This window comes from Nannospalax galili, unplaced genomic scaffold, assembly GCF_000622305.1.
Source record: "Nannospalax galili isolate Female #2095 unplaced genomic scaffold, S.galili_v1.0 scaffold918, whole genome shotgun sequence".
Lineage (NCBI taxonomy): Eukaryota > Metazoa > Chordata > Mammalia > Rodentia > Spalacidae > Nannospalax > Nannospalax galili.
In genome coordinates, this window is record NW_008343216.1 from 3,048,151 (window position 1) to 3,059,188 (window position 11,038).

Genomic DNA, 11,038 nt, shown 5'->3' on the forward strand with positions numbered 1-11,038 from the left:
CAAGTCTTCTCATCAATAAGTAGACTAATAAACTGAGCACACAGTTCTCAAAAGAAGAAGCATTAATGGCTAACAGATATTTGAAATATTTTCAATGTTCTTAGTCATCAGGGAAATGCAAATGTAAACTATTTTGAGAGTCCATCTCACCCCAATCATAGTGACTATCACCAGGGAAACCAATGACAACTGGTGATGAGGATGTGTGCAAAGATGAAATCTTATACACTTGTGATAGGAATGTAAATTTATGCAGCCACTGTGAAAATCAGTAAAGATAATTCTCAAGAACTAAAAATTGAGCTACCACATCACCAACTACTCAACTCCTGTATATATAACCAAAAGACTATAATTCCTACCACAGAGTACTTGCGCATCCATGCTTATTGCTGCACTATTCACAATAGCTAAGAAGTAAAACCAGCCTACATGCCCATCAACAGATGAATGGATAAAGAAAATTCAGTACATATACACAGTGGAATTTTATTCAGCCACAAAGAAAAACGAAATCACGCATTTTTCATGAAAGTATGCAAATGGAAAACATGTTGAACAAAATAAGCCACAATCATAAACATACTGCATGTTTTCTCTTGTATGTGGAATCTAGGTTTAAATTTGGATGTTTGATTGTGTGTGTGTGTGTGTGTGTGTGCATGTGTGTGTGCGTGCATGTGCATGTGTGTGTACGTGTTTAGGTCATAAACAAGAAAGGGGAGTAGATGAAGGATGATAAGATCTTAAGGGAGTAAAGAAAAAGAGGGGAATGGAATCATGTGGCATGAAAGCAGATGATGGCTTTCTGCGGGGGCGGTTAGACCAGTAAGATGGGGGCAGGAGACAGGGCTGCTGTATGGAATAGACAAATAAAGACAAAGAATACATAAAAATGCCACAACAGAATCCACTTTATATGCTCATTTGAAAAATTAATTTAAGAGTGACTCAGAACCCACTGTCTTGGCCCCCATCATTCTGCATTGGGACCAGGCCCCTTCATGCTGCTGGATCCCAATAAGCCAGGTAAGTTAGTCAGATCTTGCCCTCTAGGTCCCATTTCCCTGCTTTGGGACCAGCCCTGTTCCCACTGCTCTTCAGAATCCATCCACTTTGTCCCCATCATCCTGCCTTGGGCCTATGCTCCTACATGCTGGTTGCTGGACAGCTCACCACTAACCTGACTGGATTCCTCCATTAAAAAATAAAAAGTTAGCACTTTGTATGTGTGTGTTTGTTCGGTGAACAAAGACACGAAAGGCAGGTACAAAATTAAATCCTCTTCTCAACCAGAACTCATTGTTCAGTATGAGTTGTGATATATACAAGAATGAAAATGACAAAGCAGCTTAAACTAATGGTGTTGAGAGAGAAGGTGGTGTAGGAATGCGGCAGCCTAGGCAGCTGGCCTCAGGACCCAGAATGTGCCAACTCTCAAGAGACCGAATGTGTGCAATGGATCATGGGAGGAACATTATCACACATGTGATCACACACATATTTAGCTGACCATAGGAGCTTCTATACTGATCTCAAAATTTTGAACTCAGGACTTGACAAGTAAGAATGAAAATAACTAGAGAGCCAAGATGGTGCTGCTTCTCATCAGGAGGGCTTACAGCATGACTCTGGGCCTCTTCATTTTAATAAGAATACCTAAATGTGAGTTGAGAGATGCGTTATTAGCATGCTTTCTACTTGTTCCACTATGTTCCATGGGCCTTAGGTATAGAGGTTCCATTGTAGATGTGTCACTTAGGGTTGGGCATTTTGCAGACACTCTCTCTCATTCCATCAGTTGTGGAGCTCTGTAATTATCACTGTCTGTTGCAAAAGAAGCTTCTTTGATAAGTGGTGACTGGCATACTTGTCTATAAATAAATCCATATTTAGCACACAGTAAGAAATTACATTTGTCTAGGATGTGACAGCCTTGGGGTTTTCTCTAAGGTCTATGGCCTCTCCAGCCATGTGTATTTGCCTATGTTTATAGAACCATATATGAGTTCCCTACCATCAATAAGGATTTAAGTCCAGTTAAGTAGCTGTTGATTACCTCCAAGATAAAAGTGCTACTATTGCCTCAATATAGTTTGTTGTGCTGGCCATTGATATGGTTATTAGGCCTTGAAACTTAAATTGAAAAACATTGATTGATGTTTTCCCTTAGCAGCTCGTGTAGTGCTCTCCAAGCTATGAGAGCTAGCCTTCAGGGAGGTGGCTTCCAGGTCCAACTCCATTGCTCCAAGTCTGTGTCTGAAGTATGTCCTGTCTTCATCAATAGGGTCTTACCTTCAAGTTATGGGAGGCAATCAGGGCTGTGGCAATAGCTTGTATAATTTGGAGAGTCTCTTGGGACTACCCTGGGCAAAACTCAAAGTAAGGTTTCTTCTATCTGGCACTGTTTCTTTTTATGTAGCCTTCAGCTATACAAATGGACTCATGTAGAGATATTATATGTGTAATTTTCAGTAGGTTTTTGAACTAATACATTTTCCTCTGGTATTTTATACCAGTTAGACATTATCTCTCCTCTCGCTCCCTATGTAACTCTCCCTCCTTCCTCCCCAATTAAAAGTACCCCCAGTTTACCCATTTCACCCTTGATAAAAACCTGTCTCCTATGGTCCCTCTCTCTTGAGCTCCTTTTCATGCGACAGGGGGCAATGAACACAAAAGGCCACAAATGGCCAAAGCATAGACAATAAGAGCCTGCAGAGTGTGGGTCCTTGGAGAGAACTCCCATAATTAAACTTCACCCACCTGTGACTCAGGAACCATTGCAGAAGAGGGGGCAGAAAGAATGAAAGATCCAGGTGAGGAGGTGAATAACCATATGCAAATAGAGTCTATAAGACTCTATAAGGCTCTTGGGACCTTGCACATTTGCAACAATGGTGGCAGCTTGCACGAGACCCATGGAAACTCAAACAGACAAAAACCAGCATAGAACTGTGGAAACAGGCAGCAGGCCCCAACCTTAGTCAAAGAACTCTTGGGCAGCTGATTACTACTGGGTGAGGAAGAGCTTATCTTCTTTAAGGGGGTGACTCTAGATAGGCTGACTAGACCACAATGGATGAACTTGCATTGAGGGACGTCTGAGGGCACTAACTTGACTTGATCCGTCTTAACATAAATGAGAGAGTGCATGAAATTCAGTGTGGCGGGGTATGTGAGGGTGTCAATGGGGAAGCGGCTCTAAAGATGATTAAGATGTTGTGTATGAAATATACAAAAATTCAATAAAAATATACAAGAAAGAAAACAAAAAACCTATGAAAAATAATACCTAAATGTGTGTATACATGCAGGATTTAGAAGGGCACATCCAACTGAGCTGCGTGTGACTGGATGATTCTACTCTTGGCTTCTTGTGCTTTGCTTTCTGTAATGCATATATTAATAAAAATAAGGATTCTTTAAAAATGAATAAAAAGAATTTTGATGCTCCTATATTTATCTCAAATCTCTGAACTCAGGACTTGGCAAGTCAGAGGGAAAACAAATGGAGAGCCAAGATGGCAGAGCTGTGTTGATCTGGCTGCCCATGCCAGCATGGCTGCCCATGTAACCCAGTGGCACCCATGATCAGCTGACCACCATCATCATTCAATACCTATCAATACCTGGATGGAGTCCTCAACAACATTAGGAATCTGAGAAGGCTACAGATTTCAGAAAATAAACTAGAGGATACTGCTGCATAAAACTATAGGGTGAAGCTGTGAAATTCCCCAACCACCACTAAGAGAACCTTGGGTTGGAGGCCTGTGAGTTAACTGCTGCCTGCGGTGAGCACCTAGCATTTGCTTTTACCCCCAGCAAAATCCCATGGGGAATCAATCTGTTGGAGAATGCCTTGGTCCACAGTGGGGTCATTGTGCTGAGTGAGGCCCAGAAACAGTCAAAGTGTAACCTGCATGCAAGGGCTGCAAACAATTAACTTTGATGAAGAAAACCAAGTTTCTGACTACTGAGGAAAAGAGAAATTCCTACTTGAAATTCATAAGCAGTGTATAAGAGAAACAGAAAGGTAACTCAGCTGCTAAGAGCACTGACTGCTCTTACTGAAGACTCAGGTTAGAATTCTAACACCCACAAGATGGCTAACAACTGTTCATAACTCCAGTTGAGGGGATCCAATGCCTTCATCTGTCCTCCATGGGCATTGTACAACATACATTGAGGCATAATACTCATATACATAAAATAAAATAAAAATAAAAATAAAAAAAGTGAAAATCCCATTCCAAGAAACCTGGATACATTATGGTCCCAAACCACGGACAAAGGAATGGGAGTGGGCCCTCATTTTGGCACACCTCTTTGTAAGAATTAGAGCTCACTGGCACTTTAATTAAATATGATTTCTCCAGCACCCAGCTCAGAGGTGTCACATAAGACAGATGGGATTTTTCATTTGCTAATTGAAGACATGAAGTTGAGGGTGGGAAAGAGGGGGTAGGGTTGATAGGGTGAGAGTGGACATGCAAGAGGGAGTATTAATGAAATCAAAATTCATTATATGACCTTGAATCAATAAAAATAAAATTTCCTTTAAACTTTAAAAAAAAATCAAAAGTGAAAGCCTGAAGCACTGTTTGACTAACTATTCATACCTGGTCAGAAACCAACCAAACTACATCAGCAAAAAGCCAGAATCAAACTTTAACTTAATAAAGGCAGGCTAGAATTTCATATCCACTGCACAACCAATAAAAGAAGTGAATATGCTCAGGTCACAGCGCAAAACTCAAACAATATGAAAAACCAAGATACTATGTCTACACCAAATCCCACTAGTCCTACAGAGGTGTTGTACAGTGAGAACTACACAGAGATATTCTAGGACACATAATAATCCCAAACATGATTAAAGAATTCAAGGAGTTTAAAGAACATGCAAAAGAACAACTCAAAGAGAATAGGAGTAGACTCCTGACTGAAACTCAATGAAACATACATACACGGGTAAATGAAATGTCAAAGACAATTCAGCGTCTGAAAAGTGAATTCACAAAAGGGATAGAATGAGTAAGATGGAAAACAGTATCAAGACTGGAAGATAGAGTTGGAGGATTGGACTGCTCAAGCAAAGAATACAAAAATGTTTTTTTTTTTTTTTTTTTTTAAACAGGAATGAAATACGTAGGAAGTGTAGGATGCCGTGAAAAGACCAAATCTAAGCATTATAATCTTAGACAAGGAGAAGACTCAGGTCAATAGCGTTGACCAGATATTCAACAGGATTTTAGAAGAAATCTTCCTTAAATTAAGGAAAGAAATACCCATACAGATACAAGAAGCACCCAGAACACCAAGCAGACAGAACAGCAACTTCCTACGGTATATCCTGGTAAAAACACTAAATTTAAAGAACAAAGAGTGGGTACTGAAGGCAGCAGGAGAAAAACACAAAGCTACATACAAAGGAAAACCCATCAGAATAACCCATCTGATTTTTAAATGCAAACTATAAAAGCCAAAAGAGCCTGAAGCAAAGTATTCCAAGTTTTAAATTATCATAGATGCCAACTTGGAATACTTTATCCAGCAAAACTGTCAAAACTGTCTATCATAGTTGAAGGGAAAGAAAAATCTTGCATGATTCAAATAGGCTGAAAGAATTCCTACCCATCAAACCAGCTCTACAGAGAATACCTGAAGCAATACAAAGATCTGAAGAATGGAATGACCATACCAACAAGGTGCAGAAAGAAAATAAATGAATGTATAATTATGGAAACACAAACTAGGAACAAGAGCAGAAACAGAAACTTAAATCACCAATATACATCTTTCAATGATAACTTTAAATATCAATGCCCTCAACTCCCCAGTCAAAAGACACAGAGTAGTTGAATGCATTAAGAAACAAAATCCATCTTTTTGTTGTCCGCAAGGAACTCTTCTCACCTTCAAGCATAGGCACTACCTTATGGTGAAAGAATGGAAAAAACAAAACAAAACATTCCAAATGAATATGTAAGGTAAGAGTACTCCCTAGTTGCCCACCAAAATTCACTCTTTCTTCTCTTTGAAAAAAAAAGTGTCAAAGTAGTACTTCTCGGCATTCTTGACATTAGGTACAGCCAAATAACTGGAATTTTTCCAGTGCAATATAAGCTATACTATGTTCAGAGTCACAAACCAAAATTAGGAGGTTAAATCATATTCTTGATAGTGTTCTCAAATGGTTTGATTTCAGATCAAAAGTTGAAAATCACTGTGATATTGATTTAAAAAATTGTATAATTGGGGCAAGGGAGCAAAAGACTTTCCTAAATGGATAATAATCAATAGAATCATTGTGCCTGGGAGGGCTAAGAGAGTATCTTCTTAAGTATAAATTTAAACATATGTGTAAGACTGGAACAGTTGAGGAGAGAGAGAGAGAGAGAGAGAGAGAGAGAGAGAGAGAGAGAGAGAGAGCATTTCTGAAACATAGTTTCCAAAATTAATTTTAAAACGTTAATTTTAAACATGTCAATAATACAGAAAACATATAAAAATCTCAACTCTTCTTTACATCTGCAGTCCAATACTGGAGAAAAAAATTTGCAGTCACAAAGCTTTAGTCTGTGAAGACCTCCCCTCTACTTCCTCTTCCAGTTTTCCTGGAGGCAACTATGGTTGCCATTCTTGTGCATAGCCTCATACAGATGATTTATGTACACAAACACATGCATTTGTTTTCAAACAAACTATAGCTCAGTAGTAGTAGTAAATTGCTTGCCTGGCTTCAATACCCCATCCTGAAAAAAGGTCATTATTTATGAAAAATAAGTTTCACTATAAAATTTTCACACATGTAAACAATGTACTTCAACCATATTTACCCCCTTCATCCTCCCTCGTTTCCCCGTACTGGTGGTGCTATGTTCATACAGGTCCACTTTTACTTCCACGTCATCTAAAAATCTGCAATTTAGATTCATATGAAACCATGCATCTTTTTGCTTCTAGCTTTTTTCACTTACCATGGTCTTCAATTCCACCCATTTTCTTGTGAGTGATACATTTTGCTCTTTTTAATAATACACCAATCAGAATATATAACACACTTAAAAATCCATTAATCTGATGTTGGTAATCTAGTGAATACTGCAGCAATAATCACGGATGTGCAACATACCTCTGTGGCATGTTGACTTAAGTTCGTTTGGATAAATATGCAGGAATGATGTAGCTGGATTGCATGACAATTCTACTTTTATTTTTCATTTTGTGAGGAATCTCCATAATGGCTGTACCAATTTATGTTTCCACCAGCAGTGCATAAGATTTCCTCTTACTTCAGCCTAGCAAGCATGTGAAGTTTGCTTTCTTAATCTTACTTAGTTTTTTTCTTTTCTTTTTAAATTGAATTTTTGAGAATTTCATACATTTTGTTCATAATAAGACCCCCTCCCCTATCTCTGCAGCTCTTATAGCCCCTCTCACATGATTTCATGTGCCTGTCATACATACTAAGGCCTATGGAGCCAAGTTTGTGTCCCCAAATATCCTTCAGTGTAAATCCATCAACTGGAGCCTGGTTAACCTGTCTAGTATCATATCATTAAAAAAAAACCCATCTCTCCCACCCCAGTAGTTGTCGATTGCCAATAGTTCCTCAGCTAAGGTTGGGGCTTCTTCTCCACTTTGATACTGGTATTTTGTTTGTTTGAGCTTACATGGGTCTTGTGTATGCTGTCACCGTTGCTGTGAGCTCACATGACTAAAATCTCAAATGTCTGGAAAAATCTGTTTTGGTTTTTGAGATAGGGTCTCACCCTGTAGAAATGTATGGACATTGGAGCTCAGGGAAGCTTCTTGGTTGCTAGACACAGAGATGACCAGTCTTAATGGTGATGTGCTCCTGATTCAATGGTGCATAGGGGAGGGGCATTTACTTTCAGGGCCCTCTCAGACATTGCCTCATCTGTTTCTTCAAGTGGTTGGCATCCTTTATAGTGAAAGTATAACCAGATGTAGCACTTGAGTTTTGAAAATCATTCTAGTAAACTGTGAAATCTAAGAGGGTCATGAAGTCACTTGATCAGGAGTGCAGCCTAGGGATTCCCAAGAGCAACTGATGTACTAAACAAGGGCAGTCTCACTGGGAACATCCTCTTTAACTCATGGTATTTGTGCTGACTCCTGGTGGTTAGTGTTGGAATTATCTGGTGGTACACTTGGGATAATATCCCAGTTCTAAAATAAATTAAAGAATGGGGTTGGAGAGATGGCTCAGTGGTTAATAACACTGGTTGTTCTTGCAGAGGAGCCAGGTTCGAATCCCAACACCCATGTGGCAGCTAACAACTGTCCGTAACTCCAGTTCCAGAGATTTGACAGCCTCTTCTGTCCTCTGCCGGCATTGCAGGATGTGGGTGCACTTACCTACATGTAGGCAATACACGCATACACATAAAATAAAAATAATAAATAAAATATTAAAAAAATAAAAATGATTAAGACTTTCTGACTCCCAAAGCTTCATATTTAGGAAGGAGAATTAAATCTTAAATTTTCATTAGAGATAATCGTGGCTGAGTATATTCTAGGTTTAGAATACATGTAATATATCTACAAAGAGTTCAGAAATAAGCAATTTAACTAACATGGTGGAGCACACAGATCTATGTAAGTGCAAGGCCAGCTTGGTCTATATAGCAAGTTCCAGGCCTCTGGGGCTACAAGAAGACCCTGTCTGAAACAACAACAACAACAACTACAACAACAACAACTACAGCAACAATAACAACAACAAAACCCCAAACAAACAGAAATAAACAATTTAATGGAATTTAAGAAATCATTTGTACCTAAAGTGATGTGATGTATTCACTTATGTAGATTTATTCTAGATGACATTAATTTCCAACTGAACTATTACTTTAAATTTTATAAATCTGAAACATCACACTTCACTTTTCTAAACATTTTTAAAAATAACAGATTTGTATAAATTGCTCATTATAGACCACCAGCGATATCCTGGCCAGTCCCAAACAAACTTGCTTATTTACAGTTTAAATATTGTCAAATAATGGGTTATATTGTGTGGATCAATCTAATAATTTAAATGACCCTGAAATATCCATTACTGAGCATATAGCGGTTTGAAAAACACTTGTTTATTGATATTATAGTTATTAAAATAAAAATATAGATCCATACAAAAGTGAACTACAAACTACCCCAAAACATTAAAAAAATAAAAAGTATATTCTATAAAAAGTGGGTTCTTTTAATAAAATGGTTTTTAAAGTGATATATTTCAACTGCCCTGAAAACTATATTGTTTTCTAAAATATGAATGCTAGCATATGAATGGACCAGCAAAAGAACATAGCACACACAATTAAAAACACCTTTCAGCAATAAAACCATCAGAAAACATGTTATATATCGCTTGGGTTTTATATTTTCCCGTTTATTTTTGGTGATCTGGGATGGAACCCAGAGCCTTACGCATGCTAGGCACAGTGCTCTACCACTGAGTCGTATCCACAAGAAGCTTTGCTACTTTTTATTTTGAGGTAGTCTCTGTAAGTTGCCCAGACTTGAACTCACTCTAGAGGACAGGCAAGCAAGGAACTTTTGATCCTCTTGCTTCAGTCTTCCAAATAGCTGGAATTACAGACCTGTATCAGCAGCCCTGTCTCATCTGTGTGGTTTCTGGGGGAAATGTTCATTTTATGATGTGAAACGTTTTAGTGTTACTTGGAATGTACCATTTATTACTTGACATTGCAGCATGTAGACTGTGAACATATTCTGAATTCACAAGATCAAATATTATAGACAAAAAATTATAAAATTAATGTCAAAAAAGCTAATATAGTCAATAGGAAAACAAAAGAAGTTTAAAAATAAAATTTTCCAGAACTCTATAATATCAGAAATTGAGGATAATACTGATACTTCCCAGTCTCAGATTAGAGAAAAGCAGAGAACAGGAATTGTAAATAAAACTGTGGAAAGCCTGTCAACTCTGCGTCACCTTAGGTCGTGTCCAATAAAACACTGAAGGTAGAAATGAACATCAGATCATGTTTTTTAAAAAGTCTAAAAAAAATCACACTTCATACATACTATCAGAGTGCTCCTGTTCTCTGGTAAAGATTGAAGAATGAATGGTTCACTTCTCCAAAAGCCACTGGGAAATGTCAGCACCATCTAGTTAATGAATTCCCGATTTGTTTGGCATTTGCACTTTCTTAAGAAATTGCTGATGTGTTTAGACTGCCTCTTCTTGTCAGCCGCACTGAAATTTGTTGATTATGATGGCCTTATATAACATCATCCAGGCAGAAAGCTAAAAGATTACACATTAAAAAGAAACAGGCCTGTTTATTACCAGGCATTGTGCTTCCTCATATGCATATCTCTGTTCCTCAGTCTTTGCCCAGGTTGCTTTGTGGGAGATTCTGAAAAGTATTTCTGTGGCAGGCCTCCACTCATGAGAATGTCGTTTTCTCTGTCTCGTGTTGATAGAAAGTTTTTTTCACCTTTTGAGACCTGGTAACTTTCCTTCAATATATATTTTTTTAATTCTTAGAAAAGCAGTTCATAGAGGCCCATTTAAAAACATGTACATTTAATGAGAAAGTGACGTTTGTATTTAAAAACAGTTCTCCAAGAAACTTGCTTCTATACTGCCAAATAAAAATCTGAGGTCTTTGCAGATTTAATTCAGACTTGACAATCTACACCATCTATAATGCACATTATTTGTCTATGTGTGCTTGTTTTAGAAGACACTGAACCCAAGGAAAGATTCCTGCCCAGTTTGATTTAATATATGTACGGATCAGGTGGATAAGAAGCCGTGAGATTAAAACTGCTCAATTAAAAATCTTCAGTTTGATCATTAAATTCTGGTTGGTAACTAAAATCAGGGCAAGGGCCAGTATTGTTTGAGGATCTATGGGACCTCTGATCAACAACTTCAAAAAAGGCAGTCCATTCCTGGTACTGAGCTTTTACTTTGGTAGCCTAAGGTATATAATAGGGTCAACGTCCCTCTATTTTAATGTAACTC

General features: G+C 38.0%; 1 non-coding gene across 1 annotated transcript; it reads left to right on the forward strand.

Moving 5' to 3' along the window:
* The first annotated feature begins 1,217 nt into the window (after positions 1–1,217).
* On the forward strand, positions 1,218–1,342 carry LOC115071423. Its single transcript, XR_003850510.1, has one exon. It is a non-coding gene; the product is annotated as a small nucleolar RNA SNORA40 (small nucleolar RNA).
* Positions 1,343–11,038: the final 9,696 nt, after the last annotated feature.